This window comes from Odocoileus virginianus, chromosome 14 (genome assembly GCF_023699985.2).
Source record: "Odocoileus virginianus isolate 20LAN1187 ecotype Illinois chromosome 14, Ovbor_1.2, whole genome shotgun sequence".
Lineage (NCBI taxonomy): Eukaryota > Metazoa > Chordata > Mammalia > Artiodactyla > Cervidae > Odocoileus > Odocoileus virginianus.
In genome coordinates, this window is record NC_069687.1 from 60,375,192 (window position 1) to 60,395,894 (window position 20,703).

Below are 20,703 nucleotides of genomic sequence, written 5' to 3' on the forward strand. Positions count from 1 at the left end.
TTATTGTCTCCTTAAGTCTTTGATCTCATACCTTGAGCTCCTTGGGTCATGATAATACCAGGATTAACAAACTCCTGGGAGAAAAAGCCATCCAGAGCAGGGGACACTATGTTTTTTAACTCAGATCATGGTATATTTACTTTCTTAAAATTTTTTTTAAAAAGAAGAAAAGGTCCCCAAATCCTAGACTCTGCTACTCCTCATTCAAGAAATACTGAAGCCAGGGCTGTGTTCAGCACTCACAGGTGATGCTGAACTGTTGGCGGCCGGAGAACATTTTGCACAGGGGGCTCTCAGTCGGCCCCCACTCCATTCCTGGGATCAGGTTCATTTTATACTCAGAGCCACCTGAGATTTTGAGGAAACACGCTGATCATCGGCTTAACTAGGCAGCTGGAAATCCTCTAGTTCACTTTTCTCTGTTTTAGGAACCCCTTCTCTAGTGTCTCTCTTGGCATTTGAATACCTCCATGGTTGGATTGCTCACCACCTCAAGCTGAAGTCAGTGTCACTCATTCTTCACGCGCTCCAGATGTTACAAGCCCTTTCTGGGTTAGTCTGCAATCTGCCTGCCTCCAACCACACTGACAAACTGATGGCCGTTCCACCGTCTTGGCAACATGGAGCACCCCACATCCTCTTCCGCAAGACGGAGGTATCCCCTGAAACTATAGTTTATGTAGTTGCCAGTTCTGTCCTTTTTCAAAGTTTGCTTTCTGGGGGAACATGCTCCTATCTTGGAAGTCAGATCTCAGAATTATGCTGGGAACAATACACTTACTGTGGACTGTTTTTTTGGACACAACCAACCAGCATTGCTTAACAGTTTTGTGGGAACATGTTCTAATGGGCTTAAGTATGAGATTCGGTCATTTCGGCCCAGGGCTAGACTGGCCACGTTTCAGGCTTCCGATGGAATCCCTAGTTCAAAATCCCCTTTATCACTTGGCCTTTTCCAAATGTTCCCTGTATATAAAATCTTTGACCCAGTCAGATATCAGTGGGGCCTGATCATTTTTGACTATTTCCATTTTCTAGGTGGAATTGCTTTTCAATTGCTTTGTCTGAAACCTAGAGAAAGAGAAATTTCTCAGTGCAGGAGTCTGTAATGCCACTGCTTTCTAAGACTGAAATTAATTATAAAAGGAGAATTGCTCTGGCTTTTACAGAAGGAGTTATCCTACAATCATACTAATAATAACTTTCCTTTTTATAGTCACTTCCCTTCTGTAAGAGAGTTCAAAGTGCTTTACGGGCATGGTCTTAATTAGACCATTTTTATTATTTTTTTAAGTATAAGTGATGTACTATATTAATACCCTTACTTTGTAGAGAGGGAAATGGAGGAGGGAAGCTCAGGGCATGGGAAAGGAGGAGGAGGAGTTGAACATCTGGACCCACAACCTCATTCTGACTGTTCCTCACCTTGGCAATGTCCTCCCATCCACCTCATTCCACCCATTTCTCAAAGGCCAGTTCAAGTGACCTCAACCCTGATGGAAATTTTTCTCTTCTCAGAGGCTTGCTGCAATGCCATATGACTCTTGATTTAACTCAGGATTTTTTTTTTTTTTCCTAGGTAGGTGTTTTGGGACATTTTGATTCCTAACAATTTGTTCCAATTGTTCACATCTTATCCTTCCAAGATGGAGTAGAATTTCCTTAAGCCAAAGGACTGTGTAATCTATTTCTTATGTAGCCCAGACAGCTCTTGCATAAGGCCTGGGTGTGTAGCGTGTACTTAACATAATCCTAACTCTCTGCCTAGGACTTCTGTGACGGGATATGCCACAGTAGGAATGAGTGATTGCTCATGCCTGGAATGTGGCCCGGAAGGGGAAAAACTTCACCCCATCAACCCGATTTATGAGTAGTGCAGGGCATTGTGTTATGTTGTGAAAACAGTGCAAAGAAAGGCAGGATTCTGCCCCTGCCTTCAGGAATGAAGGGGGTAAGGACCACCTTACAGTGGTTGATGGCAGGATTTGCAGCCTGCAGATGTGGCTTTGAATCTCAGCTCCACCACTTATGGGTGGCCTTGAGTAAGTCGTTTAAACACTTGGAGCCTCTGGAATATCTTTTGTAAGATGAGAATAATAATAGCATAGTGATGCTAAATGAAATAACGTGTACAAAAGCATTTGGCACAACGGTTCATACAGAGTTAAGAATCAATAAATAGCATCCATTTTAACATCGTTATGAAGTGGCTGGTAATTCGAAGAAAAGGAAAACCAAGTGGCACAGCAAGGACATGTGTGTTGTTCAGTGGCCATAAACCACGTGATGAAGGAGGGTCCTGCAATTTACCTTGAAAGACAGTAAGAATTTGGGTTTTGAAAGGCGTGAAGGATGGGGAGGCTTAGGGGAAATGAAATGTGTGAATGCAGGAAAGAGAGTGGGCTGGGCTGATGAAGTCAAGGTCTACATGGAGAAAGGCTGGCAGACGACAGTACTGTGAGCCCAATGCTAGTGTCCACAGTGGTAAGTTCTTCCCTTCAATAATTCTCTTTAATAATGACCAGGGAAGAATTATGACCATTTGAAAGCTTAGGCCGTGGGGATTCTGATGCCAGCTGCACAGTTAGCTGGACATAAGTACAGACGTCTCGGTTGCTGTTGGGGCCCATGGGCCCTCTGGCACACTCTTGGTGGAAGGTGAATTAGGCAGCCTTTTGGAGAGCACTTTGGCAGGGACTTTTCAAACTGTGAATTCCCCTCAAGGTACTGATTCTGGAGAAACACTTGTGTATGTACTCAAAGAGTCAGGAAGAGGGATGTTCACTGAACAGTCCAAAAACTTGGATATAACTCACATGTCTACTAATGACGGGGTACGTCAGTAAATTGCAGCATGTCCTTATTGAGGTACGTTATTCAGCAATTAAGGAGACTTCCAGATGGCTCAGCAGGTGAAGAGTCTGCCTGTAAAGCATTAGACATGAATTTGATCCCTGGGTTAGGATGGTCCCCGGAGGAGGAAATGGCAACCCACTCCAGTATTCTTGCCTGGAGAATCCCATGGACAGAGGAGCCTGGCAGGATATGTACGGTCCATGGGTTGCAAAGAGTTGGACACAACTGAGCACGCATGCACTTTCTTCAATTAAACATCATGAGGTAAACTAAAATGACTGATATGCAACAATCTCTAAAGGAAACTGTCTAGTAAGAAAGAAAATCTGCAGATGGTAAAAGCACTATAATGTCATTCACTTTTAAAATTCTATATGTGTATGGGTATATTGGTACAGGCACTAAATGTATGGACAAAAGATCTAAAGGGAAGTGAAGGAATATGTTTTGGGGAGTGTATTTGTTAAAGGCAGTTTTACATTTGAGTCTACATATTATTGTTTTGTTTACAAAGAAAACATATCCAGCTACTACCCAAATTCAGGAACTGAAATTTGAAAATATGTACACTACATCAATATTGCAGAACACTATAGGATCATTAAAATATGCTAAAATATATTACAAAGTATATAAAATATATTTACTGATTTGGGAAAATTTTCCAATTAAGTGGGAGGTAAATTTTCAAACAGTATATCTTATATATATATAGCTTTATAAAAGTTAGCACACACATAGCACAAACACGCATATACATGAATAAACACTAGGGGCAAGTACCAAATATTGATTATCTCTACTTAGTGGGATTAATGGTACTTTAAAAAAATTTCCTTTTTATACTTGCAGCGCTTAGCCACAGTATTGCTGTGTAACAAATCACATCAGAATTCAGTGCCTAGGATAAGAATCACTCTTTCCTCACTCACTGCCACCTGGAACTCATCTTGACTGGATGTTGCTTCCAGCTGCAGCCTGGGTCCAGGTCTACTCCACGTGTTTCATCTTCCTTGGACTGCAGGCCAACCAGAGCAGAAGGGCAAGGGAGCGAGTGGAAACATGTACTCTCTCCTCACCTTTGGTCTGGAGTTGGTGCTCTGTCTGTTTTGCCTGCAGGGCCAAGCCTAAGCCAGTAGGGGAAGGAAATAGACTGTTTCTAGTGGAAGGATCTGCAAAGTCTTTGCAAAGAACATGGATACAGGCGATAGTGAAATGTGGTAGCTATATTGCTATTACAACTGAAATGGGTTTTCTAATTTCCCCCGCTGAATGTATATTACTTGTAACATAAACACCTTATTTTTTAACGGGCGGCACTGCAGACAGATGAGCGGCAAAACAGAGTTGGGCATCTCAGGGCTTTGTCTAGTGCTTCTCTGACTCAGCTCCATCCTGTCGGCTATGCGGGTCGTCTCTGGTTTCATCCTGCCGGCCAAGGGTTCCGACAAAGTCTTTGGTACATCTGAGAATAACATGTCTTCCATTTGGACAACCTTATTGCCTCATGTCTTCTTATGAATATTCTGTGTTTAGAGAGTTTATGTACCTTGGGAGAATAACTTGGAATGCTACATGATTTTATGAGGAATATAAAACTATGAGAGAAAATGGCAGCCAGTCACTGTATTCTAAGGCAGTTCAGTTCAGTTCAGTCGCTCAGTCGTGTCAGAGTCTGCGACCCTATGAACCACAGCACGCCAGACTTCTCTGTCCATCACCAACTCCCAGAGCTTACTCAAACTCATGTCCATCGAGTTGGTGATGCCATCCAACCATCTCATCCTCTGTTGTCCCCTTCTCCTCTTGCCCTCAATCTTTCCCAGCATCAGGGTCTTTTCCAATTGGTCAGCTCTTCACATCAGGTGGTCAAAGTATTGGAGTTTCAGCTTCAGCATCAGTCCTTCCAATGAACACCCAGGACTGATCTCCTTTAGGATGGATTGGTTGGATCTCCTTGCAGTCCAAGGGACTCTCAAGAGTCTTCTCCAACACCACAGTTCAAAAGCATCAATTCTTCTGTGCTCCACTTTCTTTATAGTCCAACTCTCACATCCATACATGACTACAGGAAAAACCATAGCCTTGACTAGACAGACCTTTGTTGACAAGGTAATGTCTTTGCTTTTTAATATGCTATCTAGATTGGTCATAACTTTCCTTCCAAGGAGTAAGCGTCTTTTAATTTCATGGCTGCAGTCACCATCTGCAGTGATTTTGGAGCCCCCCAAAATAAAGTCAGCCACACTCTTTCCTCTGTTTCCCCATCTATTTGCCAAGAAGTGATGGGACCGGATGCCATGATCTTAGTTTTCTGAATGCTGAACTTAAAGCCAACTTTTTCACTCTCCTCTTTCACTTTCATCAAGAGGCTCTTTAGTTCTTCTTCACTTTCTGCCATAAGGGTGGTGTCATCTGCATATCTGAGGTTATCGATATTTCTCCTGGCAATCTTGATTCCAGCTTGTGCTTCCTCCAGCCCAGTGTTTCTCATGATGTACTCTGCAAATAAGTTAAATAAGCAGGGTGACAATATACAGCTTTGACGTACTCGTTTTCTTATTTGGAACCAGTTTATTGTTCCATATCTAGTTCTAACTGTTGCTTCCTGACCTGCGTACAGGTTTCTCAAGGTCAGGCGGTCTGGTATTCCCATCTCTTTCAGAATTTTCCAGTTTATTGTGATCCACCCAGTCAAAGGCTTTGGCATAGTTAATAAAGCAGAAATAGATGTTTTTCAGGAACTCTCTTGCTTTTTCAATGATCCGGCAGATGTTGGCAATTTGATCTCTAGTTCCTCTGTCTTTTCTAAAACCAGATTAACATCTGGATGTTCATGCTTCATGTATTGCAAGCACACAGCAAAGTTATCAGAAGCCCTTTTGTACTTTTAGGCAAGTCTCAAATGAAACAATGAGGTGCAAATCAAGTTTTCCAGCTTCATCTTGGCAGGCAAAAATGGCAGCCAGTCATTGTTCACAGCAATGACAACAATTTATTATCTCAAGTTTTCTTCTGTCATGAATTATTGCACCAAAAGCATCCAATTACAGGAATGAGGGACAGTATAAAGTTCACCTACATTGCCCTCCTAGACATTATGTGTGTGCATGCATGTTCAGTCACGTGAGTCGTGTCCAACTCTTTGTGACCCCATGAACTGTAGCCTGCTTGGCTCCTCTGTTCATAGGATTCTCCAGGCAAGAATACTGGAGTGAGTTGCTTGTCTTCTTCCAGGGGATCTTCCTGACCCAAGGACCGAACCCGCATCTCTTATGTCTCCTGCATTCGCAGGCAGATTCTTTACCACTAGTACTACTTGGGAAGCCTCTTAGCCATTACACCTGCCCACAAAAGAGAAAACCACTTTCAGAGAATGTGCCTGGACAGAAATCACTCCCCTAACTCCCCTCTGCTTCCCCCAAGCTAAACTTCTGGTTCCATTTCCCTGAGAGAAACCGCTAGACCCTTTCAGGTGTTAAATAAATCTTACACCAGCCTATTTTAACACTCTAAAAGAAAAGACATTTAACTCCATCTGTGGGGGGGTTGGTGTGTGTGTGTGTGTGTGTTTGTGTGTGTACCTGTGTGACAGAAAATTTTTTATGATATGAATGTTTATGGGCTTTTTAACCTTGCTCTCTAATCTTGGACATGTCTTGGCCAAACTATCTTTTTTTAACTGCTTTACTCTTTCTTCATAAATCATTCCCTGTCTCTTCCTTTTCCATTCTAATCTGTCATCTTTTCCTTGTTTCTCAGGTGCCCAGAATGGAGACAGAATTGTCTAGATCCACTCCCAGATTATGTTGGGGTCCCACAGAGTTTAGTCCGTATCAGAAACGGGCCTGAAAGCTTCAGGAGTTTTACGCCTTTCTTCTACTAATGGGACTCGAGTGCCCATTGAACTCAAAAGAGACATTTCCAGCCCAAGGGCTCCAGCAAAAATTGTAAAAACGCTTCAGGCTTTCCACACGAAGGCTTGTCTGGTTTTACCATCAGAGGAAGCTGCCTGAGGGGGCAGGGGTCTGTGGGGCTTTGTGCCTGTGGTCGATGGGGGAGAGAACACTGGACGAGGGACCAACGTTTTCCGTTTCTCTGTCCACAAACCTCTCCACGGGCGATTTAATCATATACTTCACAAAGGTTCACAGCTTATGAATGGTGTGTCTTTACCTTACCTTAAAATATGTTGCAGAGGGAACCACTTTTGGAAAATGTGCTTGGAACAGAAGCCGCCCACTCCTCGGCCCCTGCTTCCCCCGCCCCTCCCTAAGCTAAACTTCAGCTCACATGTCTTGCTCAGCCTCCCAGGGAAGCCACACTGGGCCCTTTCAGACATGCAAGCTGTGCACGCCCCCAGCTGCCATCCCATCTCTCTTTGCAGGTGGTTCAGCCCTACCCTGGTTGTGCTTCTCTGAGGCAGGAACAAGATTCTTAAAGAAATGCAACTGCTTAGTTTATGGTCATGCTTAGCTCTGAATAAGTATCCTTTTCATAACTGCTCAAGGTGGTCAAATAGCAGAGGCAGTAACAGGCTGCAAGAACCTCCAAGCTAGCTTGAGAAAGACCCATCGGGTGATTTCCCAGAGTGGGAAGTGACTATGCCAAAAAGAATGAATGAACCTTACCTGGTCTGGTGCTTCTTTACAAAACAGAGAGCTAAACACTTCCTAGAATCTCAGCAATGAATTGAGAGAGAAGGTCTAGGAGAGGCTGATACTTCCCAGAGGTCATTTGGAATTCTGCAATGGGTCACCTAGAGCAAATTCTCTGATTCTCTGCTTTTGGAAGACAGCGTTATGGGAGTTTAAACTTCTCCCCCCACAATAGTTAATGCCAATAGTGTGATCTCAGAAAGTTATTTCATTATTCCTACCATAGTTCCCAGGTCGTGGTAGTGGTAAAGAACCGGACCGCAGTTGCAGGAGACGTAAGAGACGCGGGTTCGATCCCTGGGATGGGAAGAGCCCCTGGAGGAAGGCAAGGCAACCCACTCCAGTATTCTTGCCTGGAGAATCCCACGGACAGAGGAGCCTGGTGGGCTACAGTCCTTGGGGGTCGCAAAGAGTGGGACGTGACTGAAGCGGCTTAACAAGCAAGAGATTAAGAGTTAAACCTAAGGACAAGTTCCATAAAGAGGAAAATTCGGTCTTGCTCTATTTGTGGAGGATGCATTGGCTACAACAAAAACAAAAGCAAGTTGTATTTGACTAAGAGGGTCTACTGGACTGGACTTGTGGAGTAAACTCGCTACCCAGGCTGGGTGCGAGGCGTATCAGGCGCTTTAGAGATGGCATAACTACAGTGCTGGTAAAGTTTAGATTTCATATGGCCAAGAATGGGCCAGTTCACAGCATTGCTATAGGAATAGGGTTTAGGAATGACGATAGAGGGGGAAATCTGTTAGTCTCTTCCAGTATTTTAGGCCAGGTTTACTGGGTGAGCAACAGATATTTATTTCTGAGTCTTGTCTTTGGCCCAATAGTCATTTTCATCACCTCTTTGAGGCCAGTTTCAGGTGAGGCAAGACTCGTGGGAGTTAGAGTGGAACATTTCTGAAAGTCTGCTCTGAGGAATACACGTTCTATAGAATTGTCATGACCACAGCATCTCTGTTACACTCAATATGAAATTGTAAACACTGATTTAAACAATCTTAAAAGTTTTCCTTGCCAGAGTGTCATTGAATGTAATGGCAATTCTGTAGTCATACAAACTTGGAAAATATGATTTAAACAACTTTAAAAGCTTTCCTTGCTGCATGGCTTCTCGAAAACTTTTAAATTCTGAGGTGTACTGTAAATCTCCAGGCAACAGTGGGGATGGAAACAGTACAGTGCATATACTGTTCTTCGAAAACTTATCTCATCATAACACCTCTTTCCGCCTTTCTCTCCTAGAAAATTTTTTAGAACTGGAGATCCATGGGAGATTCTGTGATGCACACTGTTCAAGTGGAAAAAGCCCAAGATTGGGAATTAGTTTCTTGGGGTTCTAGTTGTGGCTATTTAACTTTGGGCATTTATTTCACCTTGCTGAGCCTGAGTTTTCTCACCTGCAATAAAAACAAGTCAAGTCCTAATGGTTCTAGAATCCTGTGCTTCCTTTATCTCTTTCTGACCCAAGTGTATTCTGAGGATTCTATTAAAAGAGAGTTAGTTCACCACCAGTTGAAGACTCCCAAGATGAACAAACTGTGGTAGCCCACTACCACTTCTGTGGCTCACCTAGGCTTTGATAAAACTAAGAAGGTTTGCATTACGCCAACACACACCACTAGCCAAGCCTTCTTGGAAAGAACAGTTTATACTGTTGAAGGCCCTCTTGACAAATTGCTTGCAAAGAGCATGAATCACACTTGAGTCCATTGCAAAACTCATCACATTTTCCACCAGGGCCCAGGAGAATTTTCAGAGTGGAGGGAAGATATGGTCATTTACCCCTGGGGCTGTTTGTCAGAATGATAAAGAAACTATTCTAGGGCAGAAAGGACCTCATAAAATAGCTGTCTGCTGGAGGCTTTGCAGTGACTTTGATGTTCTGCAGGCGAAAACCATCACAAGTGTGGGTGGGCCAGGCCTAGCCCAAGGTGAACTGGAAGGCATAATTTCTTGAACTTCTCATTCATTCAACAACTCTTTATTCAGCACCAACAAGCTACCAGGCTTGACCATTAGCAGGATCATCATCAGCAGCAGAGGCTTCTTTTTATAACACTCCTGCTGAAATTGGGTATTACCATTTAAAACTCTTCGCTAATTATAGAAGTGAAAAAGGTTTCCACTGTGGTTTTTTGATTTGAATTTCTGAATCTTGACATTTTACAGGTTTTAAAATTTAATTGTGTTTTCTCTTTTATAAATTTTCAGCTTATACATTAGAATCAGTATGTGTGGAAGGAACAGATGCCAGGAGAATACCTAATGATCCATGAGCACAGGAGCGATTTACAGCTGTGGGGCTGATATGGGATGTGATGTGTGTGGCTGACACTAAGGACCCACCAGACTCCAGGCACACGCCTGGGTCTTCCCTCTGCCTGGCTGTGAGCTGGCTGTGACCACTTGATGCTGGTTGCCTCTCTGACCCTCTCATGGCCTCTCAGAGTGACTGCTTTTCGGGGCTGGATGGGGGCGCTGGACTCTTGCAGGGAAAAATATTTTGTTTCTGCAGAGGTGGGATAACCCTAATACCCAACAACTTTATTTAGATATTACAATTGTTTCCCTCTTATTTGTTTTCTCATCCTTGTGTCCTAACATGAATTTAGAATCCTTATGGGAGAGGAGCAATGTAAACAGTCCATCTGTTTGACAGACCAGCGTGCATGCTTGAATGACTTCCCCAAGGAAACTCAAATCCTCAGCAAACTTGGAAGCCAGTCTCTTTGCCTCATTTTATTCTTTCCATAACCTCTATGTCCCCCACGAGACAGACCCCAGTGTGGGGTCATGAGGCTTACGCAGCAACAGGCTCAGGTGGCGGTCTCTGTGGTAGCCAGGGCATTTGGATGGACAGTCAACTCCCTAATGGTGATGTTCTTCTCATGTACTTGGACCTCCTGCCATCAATCTAATTTTCTCCTTCTTAAAAAAAAAAAAAAAGAGTTGAGGTTGCAGTGAGCCCTTTTCTTGGCTTGAAGACAAAGGGGCCTCCCAATTTCTCTCTCCCTGCTCCCAGCATGAACCAGTGAATTCATCATTCAGTTGAGGACTTGTTCCAAGGCAATCTTTAACTTACAGAGTTCATTTTTGCAAGTTAGAACGTGATGCTTTCTACCTCAAGAGGTTTAAGGGAGCCCTTCTCAGAGGGGCCTTATTTCACAAATGCATGCCAGGCTGTGGGGTTTGATGATGACTCATGATTTTAATCACTCCAGCCTGTGACTATCAGTGAAGTAGAGCCAGTGTCTCTCCTGGCTTTCACCTCGGCATGGATTTGTTGAAGGCTGACTTTGGAGGAGGGCATAGCAACCCACTCTAGTATTCTTGCCTGGAGAATCCCATAGCCTGGTGGGCTACAGTCCACAGGGAGGCAATGAGTCTGGCATGACTGAGCCACTGATCATGCACTCATGCACGACCTCCTCTTAGGTCATAGACCTGCACAACCTCCTCTTAGTGACGGCACAGTCATAGACTTAAGGTGATTTCTGTGCATCTGTAAGACATCCAACACATCTGTTTCACGACTGAGGACATTCTAGGGCTGGAAAAGTTAGGAGAGTCCAGCTTGTGAGGAATGGTATTCAAAGTGCCGTTTGTTTGGGGTTGAATAGACAGTCACCAGAGATTGTTTTCTTCATTATTCAGGTTAACCATAGCGTTATTCATGCTGCTGCTGTTTCTTATCACCCATGACTGAGGATAAGAAACAGTAGAAGCTCAAAAAAGGAAACTGAGGCTTGGGCCAATGCCTCAAACTTTCCTTTCTTTATATCTCTCATTTAAGAAAGTCTCAACTCATAGACCCAGAGTTGGCTGTCTTTGGAAGAGTGCCATGCTTATATTTCACATTGTGGAGAGAAACATGGGTGGAAAAATGGATGTGTGAAAAGAGAAGCAACTGGTCCAGAGAGCTGCTCATCGGTTAACTCCACCAATTCCAGGTGCTTGACTGCAGTGCTTAACTACATACCAGTTGTGTGGCTTCTGACAAGTACCACATTTTTCTCATGATAGTATGGGAGTAATTATTGTCCCTATCCCATAGAGCTGTTGAAGGATTGAATGCGTTAATACATATAAAAAACTCAACACCATCTGTTTATGTAATAAGGACTCAATAATATTGGCCATCATTACTACTATTATTGTTGCTGTGATGTTGCGTGGCTCTAGTAAACTGCAAATGAAGCTGCTGGTCTCCCCAAAGGAGAGGGGAATGTTAAATGAGAAGGTGATTTATGATGCCATGAACTACTGCTTTCGAAATTACTGACCAGCTGTAGCAGAAAACATATTGCTCAACCTTCTTTTTGCCTTAATCTCCTAGTTGATAAAACAAGTTTAAAGTACTGTATCTCTGCCCATCTCCTTAGTTTTCCACAAAAATAAAATACATTTTGCAAAGCACTTTGGCAAGAAAAAAAGGCAAGCAATCATCATTGTGGTTTTGTTTTTAGCCATGAAGGTGCTCACACTTTTTTTCCCCAACACAAGTGAAATGGGTTATTTTTCTTTCTTTCTTTTACTGTCCTTTTTAAAAAATAGTCTTACAATATTTGGAAGTGAGAGAGTTGCCTTTAGGGTTTATTGCGTTAAGCTAGACTGTTGAGTCATTCACTCCCCACCACAGCCTGTGTCCTGGAAGGTCCCAACACAGAAGCACCAAGCAGGCATTAAGAATACAACACAAAAGGAACACGTGAGATTTTTGCCCCAACAATAGCAGAAAACGCAGTGCCTGGGGAAAAAAGAATCTAAACAGGCACAAAATACTGGAGTGGCTGCCTGGGAAAGTCAGATCGCCTCTCTGGACGAGATAAAAGAAAATTGCAATTCAATGTAAAGCTATGTAGCAGCCATGGTCTTCATCTTTTAATCATATCTGCTAAAATTCATCTGTGCCCTGTGTACTCCCCTCAGTGGTCTATAGTGTCTTATCTCTTTTAATCCTCATTACTAACCCAGTGGGGTAGGTATTATTATTCCTTCCATTTTATGGTTGAGCAAAGAGAAGCCCTGAGAGTTTAAGTAAGTTTCTGCTGATGATAGCTAACAAGTGACAGAGACAGGACTTAATCCAGGTCTATGTGACTCTAAAGCTCACATTTAGAACTATGGTGCTGCCCACACCAGTGAGTGGTACATGCCACTAGTCTCTAGGGCACAAGTATTGGAGAGGTAATAAAAATATGTCCCTCCAAAGGAGGTCACCAGCGGTAAGAGGAATGGGGACACATCAGATCTTACGCTATAGTTGCTCTAGATTTTCACTTCAGTCTTGAGTTTATGAAGAAATGCCTTTACGGAAGAGACACTAATAAAGGAAAGATATACCCTGGGTGCAGTGCTAACATGGTCAGTGACCTAAGACATGGGCCCACAACGAGCGATGCATCAGTGCTCTTCTGCTGCTGCTCAGTCGAGTCCGACTCTGTGCGACCCCACAGACGGCAGCCCACCAGGCTCCCCCGTCCCTGGGATTCTCCAGGCAAGAACACTGGAGTGGGCTGCCATTTCCTTCTCCTCACTGCTCCTCAGCACACCATAAATAATAATGGCAACTAATAAAATCAAATTCATGTGTACCAATGTGATTCCTTGTGTGTTAGCCTTTCCAGGGAGAGCCCAGCGCATCTGCTGCTGTAACTCAATAGAAATCAGACTCCTGATACTTCTAGTGGGCAGCGTTGGATAGCTACTTTTTAAGAAGTCTGGAATAATCTTACATACTTTAGTGACTATGCAATTGACAGATAATTTACTTCCCATTCATCAACATCCTCAATGAAGGAAAATGTTGGAGTGATTAATAAGATGATTTAATGGGGGAGGGAAGGAAAAAAGTCAGTCTGGGAACTTGGTATTTGGATAATTTATGGGGAGTATGGCATGGAAAAGGCTACATTAGTTTTGAGCAAGTACGAGTTATGTGCCTCAATAAGGAGCTTATAAATAAACATGAAGACTTCGCAATCTTGAACTTCAACTCTTCAGATGAGAATTAATCTCATCTGAAGCAATAAGGGACTCTGTTTCAAAGAAAGAAATCTAGGGCAGAATGCCCAGCTCAGGAGACCATCTGAAGAGTGGAAAGCTTTTGGAGAAACTAAAAGCCCCTCTTATTAGTTATATTTATTTTTAAGATTTAACATGTGTACCAAAGTTCTTCACATGCAATCTCTAAAAATTTAAAATAGATTAATTCTTACAGTAAAAAGGGCTTTAAAGTCCATCTAGTCTAACCTCTCCTCGTTTTATAAGATGAAAGAGAGAGACCCCAGGGAGCTGAATAGACTTGTATACAATTGCATGTCCAGTTAGCTTTCATTTCTACTCACTAAATTAAACAAAAAATCATCATTTTATAATCTTTCTGATCCTACAAGTGACAAACACTCACTGGAACAAAGTGAGAAAAAAACTCACAATTCCACCACTCAAGTTATTGTTCCATTAATATTTTGGTATATTGCCATCCATCTTTCTTTATGTTTATATTGAGTTTTCATTTTAGTAAAATTGGGTCATCCTATCCTTTTTTAAGTAGGATTTTTCTTTGGAAATTTTTAATTAATAGCTTTATTGCTTTTTTTTTTTTACTTTCCTGGTGACTCAGAGGGTAAAGCGTCTGCCTGCAATCCTGGAGACCTGGGTTCGATCCCTGCGTCGGGAAGATCCCCTGGAGAAGGAAATGGCAACCCACTCCAGTATTGTTGCCTGGAGAATCCCATGGAGGCAGGAGCCTGTTAGGCTACAGTCCATGGGGTCGCAGAGTTGGACATGACTGAGCAACTTCACTTCTTTATTGCTTTTTTTATAATTATAAAAGTAATACATGTTTACTGTGAAACTTTCAGGCAACTTTATATAGAAATTATAAAGAAGAAAATAAAAATCACCAGGAACTCTAGAATCCAAAGATAATAACTGATAATATTAGCTTGTTTTCTCCTAGAGTCTTTTCTATGGTACCATTTTCACCTAAATATCTCTGTGTCTCACCAACTCAGGGGTTCACATGAAGACTCTGAAAAGTTAGCACATTTACTGCTCTTCCTTACCAGCCGAAGCCTGTGGGATCTCCAGTGCTGCCCCAATCTCTCTCCTACTCATTTCTGGGGTACCCGGGGTAACTCAGAGTCCCACATACTCACCCTCTCCTATTGTGCTCCGTGATGTCCCCTCATCACAGAGCCTTGAGAGAGACACGTGGGCACCCTGCAGGAGCCTCTGTGAGAGGAGCCTTGCTTCATTGTCCAGTGTGCTGCCTCCTGGGACATGAAAAATGTTCGTGGTGTCCACAGAAGCTGTAGCCTCCTTGGGGCCCCATATGGCCTGTTCAAAAGGGAGTGCAAACACTCCCTGTCAGCGTGGGCTTTTTAGGTTCTGCATTCCTATCTCTTTGGCAAAGGCCTGTGTGCTTAAAACTCGCCTCCCCCAGCAACTCCGGTTTGGTGCAAATCAGCTCTGGCAAACGAATGACTAAAGACCTGCTGGCTTTAACCACCTTTAACTCCCCTTGTGATCTACTTTGGGTTGAATTTTGGATATTTTGAACAAATTTATTGATGTGGTATGAGGGATGAAAGTCTGTTTTTTTTGCATGTGGGTATCTTATTGTTCCATCATACTTATTGAAAGTACTATCCTTTCTCTACTGAGCTGCCTTAGCAACTTTGTCCTGTGTCCCTGGTCTGCCATGCGGGGGTTGTTCTCAGCTGTTCTGCCCCCCTGATTACATGTCCTCCAGACCCCACGCTGCCGTGATCAGTCTAACCTTATAGTAAGTCTTGAAATGGGTAGTAGTAGTCCTCTAACTTGGTGATTCTTTTTCAAGGTTGTTTAAACTATTCTGGGTCCTTTATGGTTCATTGTGAATGTAAGAATCAATTTGTTAATTTTTTCAAAAATAGTGTCGGGATTTTGACTGGGATGGTGTTGAATCTAAAGATCAATTTGGGGCGTATCGACAGGCTAATATTAAATGAGTCTTACAACTCATGAACATGATGTCTTTCTCTGTTTATTTAGATCTTTAATTTACCTCAGCAATATTTTGTATTTGTCTCATCTATTCTGTTTCCCTTTTCCTCTTTTTTATTTCCCTTTTCCTCTTATTTTAGATGAATCAAAATAAAAAATTAAATATTTTTAATGATATTTCATCTCCTCTAGCTTAACAAAATAGCAAAATGTTTTATTATTTAATAATCTTTTATTATATTTACAATATAATTTTATTATATTATTGTCAAAATTTTTTATTATTAAATGGTTGCTTAACCAAATAGCAAAATCTTTTGTTATTTAAATGGTTGCTTTAAGGCATATAGGATATATCCTAAAAAAATTTTTTTTGAAGTATCATTTCTCTATATGCTGTACTAGCCTCTGCTGCTGCATGCCAAAGTGAATCAGCCACATGCACACGTGGCTCAAGAGCCTCCCTCCCATCCCCTATCCTACCACTCTAGGTCATCACAGAGCACCAAGCTGAGCTCCCTGCGCTACACGGCAGCCTCCCACCAGCCATCCGTTCTACACACAGTATTGTACATATATCAGTGCCACTCCCTCAGTTCATCCCATGTGCCCCCTCCCTGCCTGCATCCACATGTCTGCTCTCCATGTCTGTGTCTCCACTCCTGCCCCACGAATAGGTTCATCTGTACCATTTTTCTAGATTCCACATATATGCATTAATATATGACATTTGTTTTCCTCTTTCTGACTGACTTCCCTCTGTAGAACAGAGGCACAGTCCACCCACAGCACTACACATGACCCAATTTCATTCTTTTTCATGGCTGAGTAATATTCCATTGTATATATGTACCACATCTTCTTTAACCACACTCTAGGTGATAGTATATAGTAGACCTAACAGAAGCAGAAGAGATTAAGAAAAAGTGGCAAGAATACACAGAAGAACTTGACAAAAAATCTCTTAATGACCCAGATAACCATGATGGTGTGGTCACTCACCTAGAGCCAGACATCCTGAAGAGTGAAGTCAAGTGGGCCTTAGGAAGCACTACTATGAACAAAGCTAGTGGAGTTGGTGAAATTCCAGCTGAGCTATTTCAAATCCTAAAAGATGATGCTGTGAAAGTGTAGCACTTATTATGCCAGCAAATTTGGAAAACTCAGCAATGGCCACAGGACTGGAAAAGGTCAGTTTTCATTTCAACCCCCAAAAAAGGCAATGCCAAAAGATGTTCAAATTATCGTACAATTGCACTCATTTTGCATGCCAACAAGGTAATACTCAAAATCCTTCAAGTTAGGCTTCAGTAGGGTGTGACCTGAGAACTTCCAGATGTACAAGGTGGATTCAGAAAAGGCAGAGGAACCAGAGCTCAAATTGCCAACATACACTGTATCATAGAAAAAGCAAGGGAATTCTGAAAAAAAATCTGATTCATTGACTGTACTAAAGCCTTTGTGTGGATCACAACAAACTGTGGACTATATTCTTAATGAGGTGGGAATACCAGACTATATTACCTGCCTCCTGAGAAACCTGTATGCAGGACAAGAAGCAACAGAATTGGACATGGAACAATGCACTGGTTCAAAATTGGGAAAGGAGTACATCAAGTCTGTATTGTACCCTGCTTATTTAATTTATATGCAGAGTACATCATGCAAAACGCTGGGCTGGAAGAAGCAACAAGCTGGACTCAAGATTGCCAGAAGAAACATCAACAACTTCATATATGCAGATGACACAACTTTAATAGCTGAGTGAAGCAGAACTAAAGAGCCTCTTGATGAAGTTGAAAGAAGAGTGAGAAAGCTGGATTAAAACTCCAACATTCAAAGAACTAAGATCATGGCATCCAGTCCTATCACTTCATGGCAAATAGATGGGGAAAATGTGGAAACAGTGTCAGATTTCATTTTCTTGGGCTCCAAAATCACTGCGATTGGTGACTATAGCCATGAAATTAAAAGATGCTTGCTCCTTGGAAGAAAATCTATGACAAAGGTATACAGTGTATTAAAATGTAGAGATATCACTTTGCTGACAAAGGACCATATAGTTAAAGCTGTGGTTTTTCCAGTAGTCATGTAAGGATGTGAGACTTGGACTATAAAGAAAGCTGAGCACCAAAGAATCGAAGGTTGAGCGCTTTTGAACTGTGGTGCTAGAGAAGACTCTTGAGAGTCCCTTGGACAGCAAGGAGATCAAACCAGTCAATCCCTAAAGGAAATCAACCCTAAATATTCACTGGAAGGATAGGTGCTGAAGCTGAAGCTCCATTACTTTGGCCACCCGATGTGAAGAGCTGACTCATTGGATAAGACTCTGATGCTGGGAAAAATTGAGGACAAGAGGAGAAGGGGACAATAGAGGGTTGTGATAGTCGGGTGGCATCATTGACTTAATGGACATGAATTTGAGCAAACTCTGGGAGACAGTGAAGGACAGGGAAGCTTGTTATGCTGCAATTCATGGGGTCGCAAAGAGTTGTACATGACTTAATAACAATGTAGTGGTATTCTGTGACTTCACATGTAGAATAAGTCATTATGTGACTTCAGGTTATATGCGACTTCACATGTAGTACAAGAATCATACAACAAAATACTTTCATTTCTTTTCTCATAACTTTTTGGTGTTCCTGTCACACAACTTACTTGTACATCTTCCTTAACCCCACACTTCATTATTTTGTTATTACTTTGTTATTATTTCTGTGATGGACAGGGAGGCCTGGCGTGCTGCAAAGAATCCCACACGACTGAGTGACTGAACTGAACTGACTGAAGCTGTGAGTTATTATTTAAAGATACTTTATCAATAAGAAAACCATCTTATATTTTTACCCATGCATTTACCATTTCTGGTTCTCTTGTTTCCTTTGTATAGAACCATATCTTTTATCATTTATATTTTCTCTGGTTGATATCCTTTAATATTTGTTTCAATGGGGATTTGATGGTGTTGAATTCTTTCAGTTTTTACTTGTCTGAAAAAGCATGTATCTTGATTTGGCTTTTCAAGGTTATTTTCCCTGTTGTTTTCAAAGTTGTATTTCCATCCTTAAATATAAAATTTAAGGATGACAGTTTTATTTCTTTTAGTATTTAAAAGATGTTGCCCCACTGTTCTGTTTCGCTATGAGAAATCTGACATCATCCTTATTTTTCGTGTCCTTTGCCTCTTGCTGCTTTGAAGATATTTCTCTTTATCACTAGTTTTGATTAATTGTGATTCTTTAACTCTTGGGTTTGAGGTTTGTCAAGTTTCTTGGAATTTAGGGTTTATAGTATTCTTTGGTAACATTTTGGCCATTATTTCTTCAAATGTTTTTTCCACTGCCCCCTCTCTGCACCTTTGAGGGACTCTGATTATACTTCTAACAGGTTACTAGAAGTCCTAGAGCTCACTGATGCTTTGTTCATTTTTTAAAATCATTTTAATATTAATAGTTTCTATTACTATATATCTTCAGATTCACTTATTTTTTTCTTTTGTGATGTCTAATCTGTCATTAATACCATTAAGTGTATTTTTTGCTTCACATATTGCAGGTTTTTGGAAGTTTAAGTCTTTAAAAAATCTTTCAGTATCTGAATAAAGCTGAGAAAAAGAAAAAATATCTAGTGTCTTAACTTTTGAACACATGAAATATGGTTATGATAACTTTCTTGTCTTTGCCTGATAATGCTAACATCTCTGTTCTCATTGAGTTTTGATGGATTGGTGGTGGTGGTTTCGTCACTAAGTCATGTCCAACTCTTGTGACCTGATGGACTGTAGCCTGCCAGACTCCTCTATCCATTTTCCAGGCAAGAATACAGGAATGGACATCCATTTCCTTTTCCAGGGGATCTTCCCAACCCAGGGATTGAATCTGGGGCTCCTGCATTGCAGGCAGATTCTTTTTACTGACTGAGACATCAGGGAAGCCCTTTGATTGATTATTCACCTCATTATGGGTCATGATTTCCTGCTTATTTGCATGACAGCTGATTTTTTATTGTATATCAGACACTGTGAATCTTACCTAGTTGTATTTTTTTTTTAAATTCTTACACTTGTGAGCTTTGTTCTTAGTTGCAGTTTGATCAGAAATAATTTTGACCTTTTTAGTATCAGTTTTAGTCTTGTTTTTAAGATTTTTAGGCAAGACTGGAATCATGCTTAGTCTAGAGCTCATTCCCCACCACTGAGGCATGATCCCTCTGTGTATGTGTTTAGTCAGTTGTGAAGCTTCCCAGTCATCCTGTAGGAACATGCCCTGCATCCAGCCCTTTGTGAAAGCTGGGCACTGTTGCCTCTAATCCTGTTCACTGGCCTTTGCCCATCCATGGGGAATTTCCTCATGTGCATGAGCAGGGTTCTGCAAGGGAGACTTGGCAGAACTCTCTGTGCAGCTCTTTCCTCCTCAGTCCTTTGTTCTGAGAACTCTAGTTGCCTTGGTCCCCCCAGATTTTCAGCCTGCTGTCATCAACTCAGGGAACATTCTGAGATCTACTAGGGAATGTTCTCCCTGCTCCATGGTCTTAGAACTCACCAGGGGGTAAGATGAAGCAGTTTTATAGGGCTCATCCCATTTGTTTTCTGTCTTTCAGGGAGTAGATTGAAAACCATTGTTTAAAGTATTTTGTCTGGACTTTTCTAATTCTCTTTGGTAATTTCACTCAGGAAAGTAAATCTGGGATCTTTTATTTCATCTTGGTGGAAACAGAAGGTAGACTAACATTTACAGATTAGTTTTGGTCATTTTTAGATTGTTTTTCATACATATTGCCAAATTGCTTTCTGGTAACATCAGACAAAAAGTGGCCAAGCAGTTGAACCAAGTTTGCTTATCTTCGATGGCCATCCTTTCATTCAAACTGTCAGCTGGTAAGTGGCAGATATTATGCTGTCACATGCTCTTCTTTTAATCACCACTGAAATATAACGTTCTTTCTGTATTAGTCATTTGCATTTCCTCTCCAGTGGGTTTGACTATGCATGTGAGTGAGTGCGTGTACTCAGTCGTGTCCTACTCTTTGTGACTCCATGGACTGTAGCCTGCCAGGTTCCTCTCTCCATGGGACTTTCCAGGCAAGAATACTGGAATGAGTTGCCATTTCCTCCTTCAGGGGATCTTCCTGACCCAGGGATCAAACCCATGTCTCTTGCGTCTTCTGCATTGGCAGGCGGATTCTTTGCCAC